The sequence below is a fragment of the Bos mutus genome, unplaced genomic scaffold (assembly GCF_027580195.1).
Source record: "Bos mutus isolate GX-2022 unplaced genomic scaffold, NWIPB_WYAK_1.1 CTG905, whole genome shotgun sequence".
Lineage (NCBI taxonomy): Eukaryota > Metazoa > Chordata > Mammalia > Artiodactyla > Bovidae > Bos > Bos mutus.
In genome coordinates, this window is record NW_027220380.1 from 20,200 (window position 1) to 39,842 (window position 19,643).

General features: G+C 42.4%; 1 long non-coding RNA gene across 1 annotated transcript; it reads left to right on the top strand.

Annotated features, from left to right (window-relative positions):
• Positions 1-14,626: 14,626 nt before the first annotated feature.
• Positions 14,627-17,827, top strand: LOC138987157 (uncharacterized). Its single transcript, XR_011463562.1, has 3 exons — positions 14,627-14,841; positions 16,830-17,007; positions 17,098-17,827. It is a non-coding gene; the product is annotated as an uncharacterized lncRNA (long non-coding RNA).
• The last annotated feature ends 1,816 nt before the right edge of the window (positions 17,828-19,643 follow it).

The window sequence follows — 19,643 nt, forward strand, 5'->3', positions numbered from 1 at the left end:
CGGAGGACTCTTCAACCTCCCCTGAGAGAGTGTTTATTGCTATTCTTGCCTTGCTATCTTGCCAGATAAGCGCCTCCTCTCCTGCTCCAGAAAATTTTGGGGCATATTTCCCAGATCCTCCGACCTTCCAAGTAGTTACTTGAAACAGTGACCCTATAGGGGGCCACACAAACCAGCCTCGCCTTTTGGGAGGATCATATGCTTCCTATACAAAGGATCAATACCCTATTAATTTCAATTATACCTTTAGGGCATTGACAGACGATCTTCCTGTTAGCTTTAACTTCCACTTTGGTCATACAGGAAGCTTTATTACTCCTACCAAAGAAGGATGTATTGGAGCCTCTAAAAAAGCAATTCTGACAGATTCCCCAAACTTAAAATTTGCATTTAAAAGGGATCGGTCAGTTTGGGTATTACAAACTCGTATGCCCAGGGTCCTTGACCCGCATAAAACCTTGTTCCTCAAAGCTCCACCAGAATATCCAAATTGTGATAATGTTGTTCCCTCAGATGTCATATGGAACACCATAGATGGTCGCTTAGGGTATCCGATTTGGAAATCTTGTACTTATAATTCGAAAATTGATTACAGAACAGAAATTATACAATTCAGGACTGGAGCAACCCAAATCCAGGTCAGGACTCAATGTCCAATGATGAGTTTACCGGCAGATTGGACAATTAGAAAGAATATTCAGTTCCTTGGCCATTAGCCACCAGTAGATGGCATCATAATCAATTTGTTCCTCCTATGTTTTCCTATACGGCTAAGGGCAAAACTTACTGGCAACCAGAAATTTGGAGAGCTCTTGCCGCTACTGCCCCTATTACTTTAACCTGGCCAGAAAGTAATTCTACTTACTCTATTTTAAGAGTAAAGGATGCATGAGCATTGGCTGCGCTTTGCTGGAGCAGCCCTGAAGAGATACCACAAGGTAAGAGAAACCCGAGTAGGACGGTAGGTGTTGCAAGAGGGCATCAGAGGGCAGACACACTGAAACCATACTCACAGAAAACTAGTCAATCTAATCACACTAGGACCACAGCCTTGTCTAACTTAATGAAACTAAGCCATGCCCATGGGGCAACCCAAAATGGGCGGGTCATGGTGGAGAGATCTGACAGAATGTGGTCCACTGGAGAAGGTAATGGCAAACCACTTCAGTTTTCTTTCTTTCTTTTTTTTTTTTTCTATTCTTATTTTTTTGTTTAATTTAATTTCTTTTTTTTAAATTTTATTTTATTTTTAAACTTTACATAATTGTATTAGTTTTGCCAAATATCAAAATGAATCCGCCACAGGTATGTATGTGTTCCCCATCCTGAACCCTCCTCCCTCCTCCCTCCCCATACCATCCCTCTGGGTCATCCCAGTGCACTAGCCCCAAGCATCCAATATCATGCATCGAACCTGGATTGGCAATTCGTTTCTTACATGATATTTTACATGTTTCAATGCCATTCTCCCAAATCTTTCCACCCTCTCCCTCTCCCACAGAGTCCATAAGACTGTTCTATACATCAGTGTCTCTTTTGCTGTCTCGTACACCGGGTTATTGTTACCATCTTTCTAAATTCCATATATATGCGTTAGTATACTGTATTGGTGTTTTTCCTTCTGGCTTACTTCACTCCATATAATAGGCTCCAAAGACAGAAATATAGATCAATGGAACAAAATAGAAAGCCCAGAGATAAATCCACGCACATATGGACACCTTATCTTTGACAAAGGAGGCAAGAATATACAATGGATTAAAGACAATCTCTTTAATAAGTGGTGCTGGGAAATCTGGTCAACCACTTGTAAAAGAATGAAACTAGAACACTTTCTAACACCATACACAAAAATAAACTCAAAATGGATTAAAGATCTCAACGTAAGACCAGAAACTATAAAACTCCTAGAGGAGAACATAGGCAAAACACTCTCTGACATACATCACAGCAGGATTCTCTATGACCCACCTCCCAGAATATTGGAAATAAAAGCAAAAATAAACAAATGGGACCTAATTAACCTTAAAAGCTTCTGCACATCAAAGGAAACTATTAGCAAGGTGAAAAGACAGCCTTCAGAATGGGAGAAAATAATAGCGAATGAAGCAACTGACAAACAACTAATCTCAAAAATATACAAACAACTCCTACAGCTCAACTCCAGAAAAATAAGTGACCCAATCAAAAAATGGGCCAAGGAACTAAATAGACATTTCTCCAAAGAAGACATACAGATGGCTAACAAACACATGAAAAGATGCTCAACATCACTCATTATAGAGACATGCAAATCAAAACCACTTCAGTATTCTTGCCTTGAGAACCCCATGAACAGTATGAAAAGGCAAAATGATAGGATACTGAAAGAGAAACTCGCCAGGTCAGTAGGTGCCCAATATGCTACTGGAGATCAGTGGAGAAATAACTCCAGAAAGAATGAAGGGATGGAGCCAAAGCAAAAACAATACCCAGCTGTGGATGTGACTGGTGATACAAGCAAGGTCCAATGCTGTAAAGAGCAATATTGCATAGGAACCTGCAATGTCAGGTCCATGAATCAAGGCAAATTGGAAGTGGTCAAACAAGAGATGGTAAGAGTGAATGTCGACATTCTAGGAATCAGCGAACTGAAATGGACTGGAATGGGTGAATTTAACTCAGATGACCATTATATCTATTACTGCGGGCAGGAATCCCTCAGAAGAAATGGAGTAGCCATCATGGTCAACAAGAGTCCAAAATGCACTACTTGGATGAAATCTCAAAAATGACAGAATGATCTCTGTTTATTTCCAAGGCAAACCATTCAATATCACAGTAATCCAAGTCTATGCCCCAACCAGTAATGCTGAGGAAACTGAAGTTGAATGGTTCTATGAAGACCTACAAGACCTTTTAGAACTAACACCCAAAAAAACATGTCCTTTTCATTATAGGGGACTGGAATGCAAAAGTAGAAAGTCAAGAAACACCTGAAGTAACAGGCAACATTGGCCTTGGAATACGGAATGAAGCAGAGCAAAAACTAATAGAGTTTTGCCAAAAAAATGCACTGGTCATAACAAACACCCTCTTCCAACAACACAAGAGAAGACTCTATACATGATTTCAGATAGTCAACACTGAAATCAGATTGATTATATTCTTTGCAGCCAAAGATGGAGAAGCTCTATAGAGTCAGCAAAAACAAGACCAGGAGCTGACTGTGGCTCAGACCATGAACTCCTTATTGCCAAATTCAGACTTAAATTGAAGAAAGTAGGGAAAACCACTAGACCATTCAGGTGTGACCTAAATCAAATCCTTTATGATTATACAGTGGAAGTGAGAAATAGATTTAAGGGCCTAGATCTGATAGATAGAGTGCCTGATGAACTATGGAATGAGGTTCCTGACATTGTACAGGAGACAGGGATCAAGACCATCCCCATGGAAAATAATGCAAAAAAGCAAAATGGCTGTCTGAGGACGCCTTACAAATAGCTGTGAAAAGAAGAGAAGCGAAAAGCAAAGGAGAAAAGGAAGATACAAACATCTGAATGCAGAGTTCCAAAGAATAGCAAGAAGAGATAAGAAAGCCTTCTTCAGCGATCAATGCAAAGAAAGAGGAAAGCAACAGAATGGGAAAGACTAGAGATCTCTTCAAGAAAATCAGAGATACTAAAGGAAGATTTCATGCAAAGATGGGCTCAATAAAGGACAGAATTGGTATGGACCTAACAGAAGCAAAAGATATTAAGAAGAGATGGCAAGAATACACCGAAGAACTGTACAAAAAAGATCTTCACAACCCAGATAATCATGATGGTGTGATCACTGACCTAGAGCCAGACATACGAACAAAGCTAGTGGAGGTGATAGAATTCCAGTTGAGCTATTCCAAATCCTGAAATATGATGCTGTGAAAGTGCTGCACTCAATATGCCATCACATTTGGAAAACTCAGCAGTGGCCACAGGACTGGAAAAGGGCAGTTTTCATTCCAACCCCAAAGAAAGGCAATGCCAAAGAATGCTCAAACTACCGCACAATTGCACTCATCTCACACGCTAGTAAAGTAATGCTCAAAATTCTCCAAGCCAGGCTTCAGCAATATGTGAACCGTGAACTTCCTGATGTTCAAACTGGTTTTAGAAAAGGCAGAGGAACCAGAGATCAAATTGCCAACATCCGCTGGATCATGGGAAAAGCAAGAGAGTTCCAGAAAAACATCTATTTCTGCTTTATTGACTATGCCAAAGCCTTTGACTGTGTGGATCACAATAAACTGTGGAAAGTTCTGAAAGAGATGGGAATACCAGACCACCTGATCTGCCTCTTGAGAAATTTGTATGCAGGTCAGGAAGCAACAGTTAGAAGTGGACATGGAACAACCGACTGGTTCCAAATAGGGAAAGGAGTACGTCAAGGCTGTATATTGTCACTCTGCTTATTTAACTTATATCCAGAGTACATCATGAGAAACGCTGGGCTGGAAAAAGCACAAGCTGTAATCAAGATTGCTGGGAGAAATATCAATAACCTCAGATATGCAGATGACACCACCCTTATGGCAGAAAGTGAAGAGGAACTAAAAAGCCTCTTGAGGAAAGTGAAAGTGGAGAGTGCAAAAGTTGACTTAAAGCTCAACATTCAGAAAACGAAGATCATGGCATCTGGTCCCATCACTTCTTGGGAAATAGATGGGGAAACAGTGGAAACAGTGTCAGACTTTATTTTTGGGGCTCCAAAATCACTGCAAATGGTGATTGCAGCCATGAAATTAAAAGACGCTTACTTCTTGGAAGGAAAGTTACGACCAACCTAGATAGCATATTCAAAAGCAGAGACCTTACTTTGCCAACAAAGGTCTATCTAGTCAAGGCTATGGTTTTTCCTGTGGTCATGTATGGATGTGAGAGTTGGACTGTGAAGAAGGCTAAGCACCGAAGAATTGATGCTTTTGAACTGTGCTGTTGGAGAAGACTCTTGAGAGTCCCTTGGACTGCAAGGAGATCCAACCAGTCCATTCTAAAAGAGATCAGCCCTGGGATTTCTTTGGAAGGAATGATGCTAAAGCTGAAATGCCAGTACTTTGGCCACCTCATGCGAAGAGTTGACTCATTGGAAAAGACTCTGATGCTGGGAGGGATGGGGCAAGAGGAGAAGGGGACGACAGAGGATGAGATGGCTGGATGGCATCACTGACTCGATGGACATGAGTCTCAGTGAACTCCGGAGTTGGTGATGAACAGGGAGGCCTGGCATGCTGTGATTGTTGGGGTCACAAAGAGTCGGACACTACTGAGCAACTGATCTGATCTGATCTGATCTGACTCTATTTTAGTTTCTCTACCCTCTCCTTATGTTTTTCTCTTCTCTAGTGACTCCAAAAGACTTAATATATAAATGAATTATTCAGGTGGACATAATGTGGTGTTTTGTGAACAATGTATGCTCTCATCTTGTTTCAACCCTCAATATAATGTTTGCTCCTTTATGGTGTGCAAAGTCCACCCTATCTTATGGTGCCTGTGACTGTAACCACCCATTAGTATGATAATTAAGGTCTTGCTGTGTTACAACAATCAGAGATTTAATGCGATCACCACGGTTTGTGGGCTTACTTATTTTGGGGATATCAGCTTTGATAACTGCAATTACCTCTGTTACTGTGGCAGCAATATCATTGACTCAACAAGTATATACTGCTCAATATGTTGGTGCTATGTCCAAAAATGTTTCTTTAACTTTGGCAACACAATAAGTTATAGACAGGAAACTAGAAATGAGGGTAGACACCCTAGTAGAAGCAATAATACATATTGAGATTGAATTACAGGCATTAAAAGTGAAATTGGTACTGTCCTGTCATGCCAACTACCAGTGGATATGTATAATGCCCCTGAAAGTAAACGAGACAGATTATAACTGGGAAAAGATTAAAAATCATATTTCAGGTGTCTGGAATAGCTCCAGCACTAGTTTAGATTTAGAGAAACTTCATAATCAGATAAAGACCGTGAAACAGTCCCGATTAGATTTTACTGCCTCAGGAGTAGCAAGTGACTTTTTCCATATATTCTCTAATTTTATTTCAGGAAAGACCATTCTGTCTACTATTTTCAGCTATGCTGCTGTGGCCACTCTAATTCTGCTTCTTGTAATTATTCTTCCTTGTATTGTTAGAACTCTCTGACAGAGCACTCAGAAGCTCACAACTGAATTGCATCTGGCTGTCTTAAGAAATAAAAAAGGGGGAGATGCTGGGAGCCACCATGGGAGATCCCACCCATGACAAAGGTCATGCAGAGAAGACCTGAAAGGCAAAGGCAGATCAGGACTCAAGGGACCCCCTGGACCTGCTATGTTATGACTCTCACCAACTCCTCTGACATTAACGGGGGGCTATCCCCAACCACCTTTCTCTGAAAGAAATCAACTTAGAGCTCTAGTTAATTAATCTCCTGGGCACAATAGGAGTGTTTCTATCCAAACCCCTTGGATGGCTTTCTAACTTGCCTGACAGGTTTATCCGGACTCTTACAACTACGTATGTGATTGTTTACAGCCTCCCAACCACGAGAGGCACGGAAAGCTTAAGACATTGTAACAATATAGAGCTTTTCGGGGAGTTAAAAATTATTAGAATAGAACTGGTGAAGGATTTCATTGTTGAGCCAATGCTTGCTGCCAAGTTTCCATATCCCTTACCCACTGTGTCCCTGGGAGTATGTTAATTAATATAGTTGGTATATAGAAAAATAAGTAGTAGCCTTGATGTTAACAACTGTAGACCCTTGAGTTAAATTCTTTCCTTGTTATAACCCATTGCACCTTTGCCCTATAGAAATGCAACTTTATCTAGTGCTTTCGGGGAGTAGTGCCAAACCTTAGAAAAATCACCTTTTTTAGAGAAAATAAGTTTTCTGGTTTAACCTTTATCAGAAGAAAAATGTTAACAGGCCTCCTGGCCAGAAGATGATGTAAATCACCTAAAGCCTTTGTAAACGATAAGTTGGCAGAAAGAAAGCCTGTTCTAGATAAGGGTCAAGGACTGCTGACCCTGCATGATTCTGTATCTTCCATTATCCTCTGTGTACAACTGGGGGTATAAAAGCTCCTTTTGAAAATAAAGTTATGGGCCTTGCTCACTAAATCTTGGTCTCCCCGTGCTGGGGTCCAGCCCCCGCATGATCCAGGGAATCCCTCAGGATGACAGCATTGGTGATAAGGAAAGTAAAAGGGGAGAGAAAGAGGCTTGATCTTCTTGGTTTACACAGAAAGACAATAAAGCTCCTGACACTGAACTTGCTCTGTTCATGGAGGCCGCAGATGCCCCTCTCGGTGGGGTGAGGATGAGGATGCCCTCTCACCAGTCAAGACGCAGGGCGCCTTCCCAATCGGGTCTTAGAAGCCCAGGCAAAAAAATGAACTCAGAGAGCCCCTGTGCCCCAAGGAGTCCTCCTGAAAGAAGAAGAGAGAGAAAGAAAGAAAAGAAAGAAAGAAAGAATGACACGGGGAGACCAAGCTTTGGTGAGGGAGGACCATAACTTAATTTTCAAAAGGAACTTTTATACCTTGACTTGTACCTAGAGGGAAATGAAAGATGCAAAGTCATGCAGAGTCAGCCCAAACATTACATCTGTTTTGTCTTTATCGAAACCAGGATTTTTTTCTGCATACCTTTCCCATAAACAATGTTGTGTACATTATCTTCTGGCCTTGGAGACCTGTGGACATTTTATGACCCTTTTTTGATAAAGGCTGCTCAACCAGAAAACTTATTTTCCCTTGAAGTGTTTTTTCATTATATTTCTAATCTATGTCAGCCTCAGAAAGTGCTAAACAGAGTTACATTCTCACAGAGCAAAGGTGCAGTGAGTTACAACAAAGAAAGAACCAATTAGCTCAAAGGTCTGATGTGGTTAATTCCAAGGCTACTACTTGTTTTTCTTACATTCCAATCTATGTTAACTACTGCACTCCCAGGTGCACAATGGATAAGGGATATGGGCAGTTGGCAGCAAGCATTGGCACAGCAATGAAGCCCTTTACCAGTACTGCCGGGAACCAGCATGGGAGATCCCACCCATGACAATGTCATGTGGGAGAGGCCTGATGGGCAAGGTGAATCAGGACTTGAAGGACCCCCTGGACCTCCTTGAGCATCTACCCCAAAACCAGAATCTGTCTGTTTTACTATTTTACACTTTCACCAACTCCTCTGACATTAATGGGAGGCTATCCCTGACCACCTTTCTCTGAAGGAAATCAACTTAGAGCTCCAGTTAATAAGCCTCCTGATCACAATAGGAGTGTTTCAATCCAAAACCCTCAGATGGCCTTCTAACTTGCCTGACAGGTTTATCTGGACTACTACAGCTATGCATATGATTGTTTACAGCCTCCCAACCGTGAGAGGCACAGGGAGCTTAAGATATTCAAATAGTATAGAGCCTTTTGAGGAGTTAAGAATTATTAGAATAGAACTGGTGAAGGATATTCATTGTTGAGCCAATGCTTCCTGCCAAGTTTCCATATCCTTTATCCACTATGTCCCTGGGAGTATCTTTAATATAGTTGTATATAGAAAAAATAAGTAGTGGCCTTGGTGTTAACAACTGTAGACCCTTGAGGTAATAAATTCTTTCCTTGCTACAGCCCACTGCACCTTTGCCCTATGGGAATGCAACTTTATCTAGTGCTTTTGGAGAGTGGCGCCAAACTTTATACAAATCACTTTTAGAGAAAATAAGTTTTCTGGCTAACTAACCTTTATCAGAACAAAGGGTCATAAAATGTTAACAGGCCTCCTGACCAGAAGATGATGAAAATCACCAAAAGCCTTTGTATATGATAAGTTTGCAGAAAGAAAGCCTGGTCTCGATAAGGGTCAAGGACTGGTGACTTTGCATGACTCTTCACCCCCTATTATCCTCTATGTACAACTTAGGGTATTAAAGCTCCTTTTGAAAATAAAGGTAGGGACCTGGCTTCATCAGAGCTTGGTCTCCCCATGCCATTCTTTTTTTCCTTTTCTCTCCTTTTCTCTCTTTTGTTCTTTTTTCATGATGAATCCTTAGGGCACAGGGACTCTCTGAGTTCACTTTTTTGCCTGGGCTTCTAAGACCAGAATGGGAAGGTGCCCTGCATCTTCACCGGGGAGATGGAGTCCTGCATCCTCACCCCACCAAGAGGGCACCTACGGCCTCCGTGAACAAAGAAAGTTCGGTGTCAGGAACTTTATTGGCTTTCTGTGTGAACCAAGGTAGATCAAGCCTCTTTTTCTCCTGTTTTACTGTCCTTATCACTGACGCCGTCCTCCTGAGGGAATCCCTGGATCCTACCGGGGCTGGCCCCAGTACAGATCAGATCAGATCAGATCAGTCACTCAGTTGTGTCTGACTCTTTGCGACCCCATGAATCGCAGCATGCCAGGCCTCCCTGTCCATCACCAACTCCCGGAGTTCACTGAGACTCACGTCAATCGAGTCAGTAATGGCATCCAGCCATCTCATCCTCTGTCGTCCCCTTCTTCTCCTGCCCCCAATCCCTCCCAGCATCAGAGTCTTTGCCAATGAGTCAACTCTTCGCATGAGGTGGCCAAAGTACTGGAGTTTCAGCCTTAGCATCATTCCTTCCAAAGAAATCCCAGGGCTGATCTCCTTCAGAATGGACTGGTTGGATCTCCTTGCAGTCCAAGGGACTCTCAAGAGTCTTCTCCAACACCACAGTTCAAAAGCATCAATTCTTCGGCACTCAGCCTTCTTCACAGTCCAACTCTCACATCCATACATGACCACAGGAAAAACCATAGCCTTGACTAGATGAATCTTTGTTGGCAAAGTAATGTCTCTGCTTTTGAATATGCTATCTAGGTTGGTCATAACTTTCCTTCCAAGGAGTGTGGCTGCAGTCACCATCTGTAGTGATTCTGGAGCCCAGAAAAATAACGTCTGACACTGTTTCCACTGTTTCCCCATCTATTTCCCATGAAGTGGTGGGACTGGATGCCATGATCTTTGTTTTCTTTATGTTGAGCTTTAAGCCAACTTTTTCACTCTCCACTACCCCAGTACAGTACTATTCTAATAATTTTTCACCCCTTTAAGAGCTCTATGCCCATTAGGACTTTTAGAATATTTTGGTTTCCCGTGTCTTTCACGGTTGGGAGGCTGTGAACAATCACATGTGTAGCTGCAAGAGTCTAGATAAACCTGTGAGTCAAGCTAGAAAGCCATCAGAGGGGTTTGAATTGAAACACTCCTATCATGCCAAGGAGACTTATTAACTAAAGCCCTAATGTTGACATTTTTCCAGAGAAAGGTGGTTGGGGATAGCCCCTGTTAATGTCAGAAGAGTTGGTGAAAGGCACAAAATAGTAAGACAGACAGATTCTGGTTTTGGGGTAGATGCTCGAGCAGGTCCAGGGGGTCCCTCGAGTCCTGATCTACCTTGTTCGTCAGGTCTCTTCCACATGAACTTGTCATGGGTGGGATCTCCCTTGTTGGGTCCTGGCATCCCCATATCATTCTTTTTTTTTCTCTCTCTCTGTTTCTCTCTCTCTTTTAAGGATGACTCTTTGCAGCACAGGGGCCCTCTGAGTTCACTTATCTGCCTGGGCATCTAAGACCTCAATCGGGAAGGCGCCTAGCGTCTTCAGGGGAGGGGACGCCCTGTGTCTTCACCCCACTGAGAGGGTGCCTGTGGTCTCTGTGAACAGAGCAAGTCCAGTGTCATGGACATTATTGGCTTTCTGTGTAAACCAAGGAAGATCAAGCCTCTTTTTCTCCCCTTTACCTTTCCTCTTTTGCTGACACCATTCCTCCTGAGGGTATACCTGGATCTACCGGGGCTGGACCCTGATAGTGTGGTGAGCTCTAAGAGCTTGGCTTTGGTAATACATTGATCAAACGCATTTGCTACATGCAGTTTCATGATGGTCTCTGGGAAGGAATCAGTGTGATGAAGGGGCCAACTTATTAGATATGATTCATTCACATCCGTGTTTCCTGGAAAAACACACAGCCTGAATTACGAAATTCAACAGTGTGTGTGAATTAGCAACAGGGAGGGCGGAAAATAATGTAAAACTAGGACATGACTCATCATGGTCAGTAGGATCAGGAAGCCCTTCCATACATAGTCCAGCCTATTATAAAACATAAAACATATAATGATAATATAAAACATATTATATAAAACTATAATAATTATAATATATTTATATAAAATATTTATAAAATAATAAATTTTTTTAACTAATAGTTAAAACATAACTATTCCTTTTGTTATAATCATTCATATTTCATACAAGCTTGTGTTCCCTTCCTTTTTTTATAGCTATAGGGAACTTGCAGTTTAATAAGACTTTAAATTGTATACTTGTCTTATTTCCTCTGTTTCTTTGAAAAATGAATCCCTTTTGATTCTTCAATCTGGACGTAATCTATGGTTGCCAGTAGATCTTTAATGACACTGGGAAGAGGGTCCCATGGCAGGACTTGCCTCCCAGCTACATACTCAATTACTTTAATGATCTAAATGATTCATTGGATGGTTAATTCTTGGCATTTTGGGATTAATAGCCATTTGCACTACTGCCACTGTTGCAGGCATTGCTTTACAAACCTCAGTTCAAACACACAACTGTATTCAAAACTGGACCAAAGATGCTCATACTATGTGGACCACTCAGGCTCAGGTAAATGAGAAGTTCAAGATGAAATACAGGAAATAAAAACAGCCATCCAATGGGTCAGATATCAATTAATAGATTTACAAAAACAAGTTATGCTAAAATGTGACTGGAATTCTACTCAATTTTGTATTACCCCTGTTCGGTTCAACTATGGTGCCTACTATTGGGAACAAATAAAATTTCACTTGTAAAACATATGTGATAACGCTTCCTTAAATGTACAATTATTACAAAAGGAAATCTTTGAAACCTTCTTTAAGAGTCTACTCTCTTCCAACAATTTGGAAACCTTAGCTGACCAGCTAGCTGATCAATTATCTGGGCTAGACCCTCGAGGATGGTTTCAAAGCATTACACATAGTAATGGATCTGGAGCTATAACACTGATAATTATTCTTGTGATTATATTTGTAGTATACTGATGCCTTTCAACTAAAATTGTTCAAACTAAACAAACTCAATTGGTCCGGGCCTTTTTCACAAAAAGTATCTACAGTCACCCCCAATTATGAAAAAATAAAAAAGGGGAAATTGTCAGGGGACGTTCAACTTTAAGGGATCCAATATGTTGCATTTTCTTCCTTTGTGTGCCATTTCTCAGAGACTCTGTTCCTTATCAGTTCCTTGAAAACAGGAAGGAGCAGAGCTGCACACAGTTCTCAGGACTTAGATCATGGGAAAGGGCACCTGCTTGGATTCCCTTCAGTGACTCCCTTCAGTGACTTTTACTTACAGGACTATCCATTTTGTTGCAACTGATGGAATTTCATTTTTAATGGCTGAGTAATGATTTTATTGAAGGTATAAAAGCGTCTGTCTACAATGCGGGAGACCAGGTTTGATCCCTGGGTCGGGAAGATCCCCTGGAGAAGAAATGGCAATCCACTCCAATACTATTGCCTGGAAAATCCCATGGACAGAGGAGCCTGGAAGGCTACAGTCCATGGGGTGGCAAAGAGTCGGACATGCCTGAGCAACTTCACTTTCACTTTCAAGCATGCGTTTAGAAGTTCTTTACTAAAAGGTGAATGAGGGCCGTACACAGTTACAGCTTTTTTCATCTGTTGCATGTGAGAAAAATCAATGCGTTCCTATTGCGGTATTAGTTGCCCTTCAGCATAAACATTTCCTAACACAAGAAAGGCAAGAAGATCATTGGCCTCAGAGACTCGCGATTGCAAAGCCAGTAAATCAGAAAGGCTTTGTCGTGAAGGACAATGAGTGGATTGTCTGTTTTCATAAATATGAGTGTGTGTTAGGGGCTTCTTGTCAGCAAAAAAAGTATTGTTGGCTTTAGTGTCAAAGAGAGCATCAGAAGAATCATCATCAGATTAATTTTGTCCTCTAATTGAGGGGACCTTTGGTTTTGTGCCCATTACAAGAGAAAGGGGAGGAGCACTTGGGACAGACGGAGCAGGGATGGTGGGAAAGTTTTGAAACATTTTATGTTGCTGTAATTGGGCCTTCTGTAGAGTCTTATCATCTAATTTATATTCGTATAATGAGCATTCTGCTTGTTGATGAATATCAGGGGGGCTAGAATGGCCTTGAAATAGCAAGATCACAGCTTAAATGAAGGCCCACAAGGGCCAGAAATTTATTCGAATATTTTCTCCCCGTCTTACGGCTTGTTCAACATTTTCTTTAACCCAGCTCCAAATTTCTAAATCGAAACTGCCTTCATCAGGGAACCAGGGATTATATTTAACCACTGTTTGGAGACAAGCCTCTATCCACTGACGCAAAACCAAAGTCCTTGAACCTTAAATAAATGATGAAGTAAAGTAGAAAAGTGGTGGGGCTTTCCAGCCGTTTGTCGTATAACCCCGCACTTACCGACCTCTGTAGGTCCTAACAGTCGACTCCAGCCGCTTGCCAAGGGCATTCACCAGGTCCCTGTTCAGGCGCCACTTGTCACAGTCTTTGTAGACTGGGACCCAGGGACTGGAGTGGACGAGAAGAAGGAAGCAGGGGACCCACATCTCAAAACAAGGGTGCTTTATTTGCAGAAACGCATGTTTATGTATCTTCATACAAGGCAGCTTTAGTCAGAAAAAAAATTGAGCAAAAACAAAGCCAAGCAAATAACAATCTTCAAAGGGCCAGAAAGCATTCCATATACTGAGGAAGAGGGGCATAACTGATTAATTACCTTTAAGTAAAAGGTCACTGAAGGGAGTCACTGAAAGGAATCCAAGCAGGTGCCCTTTCTCATGATCTCAGTCCTGAGAACTGCATGCAGCTCTGCTCGTTCCTATTTTCCAGGAACTGGTAAGGAATACAGACTCCTTGAGAAACAGCACACTAAAGAAAAAAATGCAACATATTGGATCCCTTAAAGTTGGACGTCCCCTGACACAGAGCAATTATTTTGAGCATCAGTTTGATCTGAACCAGGATATTATGTGTATGTGAATGAATCACATTTAACAGCTATCATTACCATTTGCTACTATTGTATTCAAAGAACTACATTCTGAATGTATCAAGGTTTCCTGTTTCCATGAATAAAATAGAAACCCTTGTGTCACAACCCTGGATGAATGGTGTTTATTCCATCAACACAGTTTTCTCTCACTGCAGTACTTATAACAGCAGCTAAGAAGGCACCATTCGGCTCTCAGGTTTAAATAATCTAGAACAATTTCTTGTCACCATGGAATCAAACAACATAAAATTTGGGGGTTACATAGTCATAATTTGTAACTAACGTTACTCTCTCAACACTCTATGCCAGGACATTCATATGACTAATCCAAATAGCACAGCAGTGCATTCTAGACCGACTTCCATTACTGTACAAAAACTGCATCAAATGAACTTAAAGGTCTCATCTGCTTTATTTTTATTTTTGGCTGTGCTGGGTCTTTGTTGCTACATGTTTGTCTAGGTTTGCTGTGTGTGTTGGCTTTTCTTGTTGGGGAGCACAGCCTCTAGATGCGAGGGCTCAGTAGTTGCAGCTCACAGACTCTAAAGCATGGACTCAGCAGATGCAGCACACACTGTTAATTGTCCTGTGGCATGTGGGATCTTCTCAGACCCAGGATGGAACCTGATGCTCTGCATTGACAGGTGGATTCTTAACCACTGAACCATTGGAGAAGTCCCTCATTAGCTTTATTGAATGATTCATGCATTGGGCAGAATTCAACCTGGTAAGTGGGTGGGCTCAAGGAGCGTGACACAGTGGACAGTCTCAGAATGTTGAGGGTATTTTCATGTGTATTTTGATTATGTATCTGTTACAGATTTTTGGCTTCTCCTTACTATGAAGTTTTTATTTAGATATGGGCTCTTGGTGTTTCTTAGACTTGGGTGACTGTTTCCTTTCCCAGATTAGTGTGGTTTCAGCTGTTTTCTCCTCCGAAGATCTTTCCTGTCTTCTTCTGGGACTCCTACAGGGCAAATATTAGTGGCTTATTGTCCCAGAGGTCTCTTAAAATCTCCTCCTTTTGTTCTTTTTTATTCTGTTCAGTAGTGGTGATTTTCAGTACTCTTTCTTCTGGCTCACTGATGTGTTTTCTGCCTCATTTAGCCTGTTCTGATTCATTTTAGTTTCTTCTTTTTTTTTTTTTTTAAATTTCATTTACTATATTCCTCCATTCTGTTTGGTTGGTTGTTATATTTTCTAAGTCTTCGTTAAATACTTCTCAGTTCTCAGGTCGTGCATTCTTCTCCCAAGTTCTTTGATCATGTTTACTACAATTACTCTGAACCCTTTCAAGTAGATTGTCTATCTCCCACATTACTTAGTTCTTCTGGGGTTTTGTCTTGTTCCTCCCTCTGAAACATATTCCTCTGTCACCTCGTTTTGTGTAAATTACTATTTGTATTTTTATCTATCTGGTAGCATAGTTACGTTTCTTGACCTTGGAGAAGTGGCCCTCTGCAGGAGATATCCCAGGCACCCTTATCCTGATCCAAGGGCCAGAGGACATCTGATCACAGGGTGGTTTCCCACAGGTATTTGTGGACTCGGTTTGCAAGCTGTGGGACTCTACTTTTCTTGCTTTTGGTGTCTGCCCCCTGATGTGAAGAGCCAACTCATTGGAAAAGACCCTGATGCTGGGAAAGATTGAGGACAGGAGGAAAAGGGGGCGACAGAGGACTAGAGGGTTGGATGACATCACCGATTCAATGGATATGAGTTTGAGCAAACTCCAGGAGATGGTGAAAGACAGGGAAGCCTTCCTTGCTGCAGTCCAAGGGGTCGCAAAGAGTCGGACACGGCTGAGCAGCTGACCAACAACCCTGCTGGGTGAGGCTGGTCTGGAGGCTTGTGCCTTCACAGTGATGGTTAGAACTGGGTCTTGACCCTTTTGTGGGTAGAGTTACATCGAAAGGCATGTGTACAGGAAGCCTTTGGACAGCCTGTCTGCTGATAGTTAGGGCTGCATCCTGGCCCTTTCATCCTTTGGCCTTAGTGGCCTCATTGCTGTAGCCTACAGGTTCTGAGTGGATCCAGTGTCAGGCCAAGATGGAGACCTCATGCAGATGAGTGCTCTCTGATAGTTCTGCCCTCAGGATCTGTGTCCCCACAGTGAGCCACAGCCCACCCCCACCCTCCAGAGATCCTTCAAGACCAGCAGGCAGGTCTCACCATCCAGGATCCTAGCAAACCATTGTGTTTTGCCCTTCATCTCAGCTTCGTCTCCAGGGTGCGTGAGGCTTCGTCTGCACCTGTTAAGAGTGAAGTCTCTGTTTTCCCCATTTCCTGTGGAGCTCCTGCAGTCAGGGCCCACTGGTCTTCAGAAGTAAATGTTAAAGATCTCTATGGCCTTATTCATTGATTCATGGGTTGGTCAGCATCCCACCTGGTAAATAACAGGTGCTCCCAGAAGCTGTCTGTCGTCTTTACACCAAGGTATATATGAATCAGTGGGTTGTTTTCAAACTTTTGTGACCTGAATATACTCATAAATGCCATGATGTGTACAAAGTAGGTGCAGCATAAACATGAAGAAGCTGTGTTTCTTTAGGGGTGGGGTTCACTTCCATGAAAAAACTGAAATGGCAAAATGGTGAAATGAAATGTTTAATTTGGGAGTTGGCTGTGATCAGGTGCTTGAAAGTCAAGTGAGTAGAGTTGCACAAGCACACAGTGAAGGGAATGACTATGGATTCCAACTGTATTTTGTGACAGGAAACTAGTCTCCAGTGCCAAATGCCTGCAAGTCATCCTGCCGTTTCTCAGTGTTGTATTCACATTCAGAGCCCGAAGATCTTGCAGAGAAACTGAGATGTGTTCTTTGTTCCCAACCGAAAATACTTTCCTTGATAACTGATGTTAAATTGGACTCAAATTCACTTTTATATCACAGGTTGCAAGTCCTTGTTTTAATGCTTTATGCATGCTATCTTTTTGAATTTGAACTCCAAAATAAGTACTGATGTTCTTTCTCATTTCCCAGATGAAGGAACTTGAATGGAACAAAAATCACCCCATCCCAGGAAGTGACTGAATGGGAGCTTGAATCCACGTTGTCTCACCTCAAAGATCTTGTCACCATGTTGCTACACTGAGGCCCAGGTTGTTGGCATGGCTACAATAATTCTTGTTGGCATGGCTATGATAATTCTTGTTGGCATGGCTGACAATAATTCCTGCCGAGGTGCAGGCAGGCACAAAGCGTGGGACAAGTCACCTTGTCCCAGTTGTATTTCTGGGGGAACAGCTGAGGGGAGGCTCCCTGCGGTGGCACCTCAGGCAGCAGACCAAGTGCAGGTGGACTCTCTGCATATAGTAATTCTGAGAGAGTAGGGCCATCCACCAGCTCTGTGCCCACAAAAATCAAATGCTGCTGGTCAGTTAGGATGACCTCAGTGTATTTACAAACATCTGTTGGAAGAACTTAACAGAAAAACCTGAACAAAACTGTTTGGCCAAACCAATAAATATCTGTGTCCATTGGGCCGCCTCCCAGAAGAAAAAGACAGAAATAAACATTTCAATTCATGTATTTAGACTGTTTTTTTTAGACATAATTCTGTTGCATAGTTTAGTCTGTAGAATAGTGAAAATGTAACTTTTATACACACCATGTGTGTGTGCTAAGGTGCTATGGTTTTTCCAGTAGTCTTGTATGGATATGAGAGTTGTGTTATAAAGAAAGCTGAGTGCTGAAGAATTGATGCTTTTGAATTGTGTTGAGAAGACTCTTGAGAGTCCCTTGGACTGCAAGGAGATCCAACCAGTCCATCCTAAAGGAGATCAGTCCTGGGTGTTCATTGGAAGGACTGATGCTGAAGCTGAAACTCCAGTACTTTGGCCACCTCATGCGAAGAGTTGACTCATTGGAAAAGACTCTGATGCTGGGGGGACTGGGGGCAGGAGGAGAAGGGGATGTCAGAGGATGAGATGGCTGGATGGCATCACCGACTAGATGGATGTGAGTTTGAGTGAACTCCGGGAGTTGGTGATGGACAGGGAGGCCTGGTGTGCTGCAATTCATGGAGTCGCAAAGAGTTGGACTCGACTGACCTACTGAACTGAACTGACATAATTGGACAAGATTGTGGTTGCTGAGGTTTAGAAGATAAACATGAGTAAGATATGAAACACTTTAGAGTAACAATAATTTATTTTCTATTAGAAATCATATCATTTTAATGGAGGACTAAAAGAGAAACTCTTGGCAGAACTCTATTAGCCTTTGTCCTGCTTCATTCTGTACTCCAAGGCCAAATTTGCCTCTTACTCCAGGTGTTTCTTGACTTCCTACTTTTGCATTCCAGTCCCCTAAAATGAAAAGGACATCTTTTTTGGGTGTTAGTTCTAGAAGGTCTTGTAGGTCTTCATAGACCTGTTCAACTTCAGCTTCTTCAGCGTTACTCTTGGGGCATAGACTTGGATTACCATGATATTGAATGGTTTGCCTTGGAAACGAACAGAGATCATTCTGTCCTTTTTGAGATAGCATCCAAGTACTGCATTTTGGACTCTTGTTGACTATGATGGCTACTCCATTTCTTCTAAGGGATTCCTGCCGACAGTAGTAGATATAATGGTCATCTGAGTTAAATTAACCCATTACAGTCCATCTTAGTTTGCTGATTCCTTGAATGTTGACGTTCACTCTTGCCATCTCTTGTTTGACCACTTCCAATTGGCCTTGATTCATGAACCTAACATTCCAGCTTCCTATGCAATATTGCTCTTTACAGCATTGAACCTTGCTTCTATCACCAGTCCCATCCACAACTGGGTGTTGTTTTTTCTTTGGCTCCATCCCTTCGTTCTTTCTGGAGTTATTTCTCCACTGATCTCCAGTAGCATATTGGGCACCTACCAACCTGGGGAGTTCATCTTTCAGTGTCCTATCTTTTTGCCTTTTCATATGATTCATGGGGTTCTCAAGGCAAGAATACTGAAGTGGTTTGCCATACCCTTCTCCAGTGGACCACATTCTGTCAGACCTCTCCACCATGACCCATCCATCTTGGGTGGCCCCACAGAGCATGGCTTAGTTTCATTGAGTTAAACAAGGCTGTGGTCCGTGTGATAACATTGGCTAGTTGTCTGTGATTGTGGTTTCAGTCTGTCTGCCCTCTGATGCCCTCCTTAGTGCCTACCATCTTACTGGGGTTTCTCTTACCTTGGACGTGGGGTATCTCTTCACAGCTGCTCCAGCAAGGCACAGCCACTGCTCCTTCCTTTGGACGTGGGGTAGCTCGCTCTCGGCCACTGCCCCTGACCTTGGACATGGGGTAGCTCCTCTCAGCTGCCACCCCTGACCTTGGATGTGGGATAGCTCCTCTCAGCTGCTGCCCCTGATCTTGGATGTGGGGTAGTTCTTCTCAGCCCGCCACCCTGGACCTTGGACATGGGATAGCTCCTCTCAGCCGCCACCCCTGACCTTGGACATGGGGTAGCTCCTCTCAGCTGGCACCCCGACCTTGGACAAAGAGTAGCTCCCCTCGGTTGGGCTTGTTAAAGGCCACAAAAAACAAGCTGAAT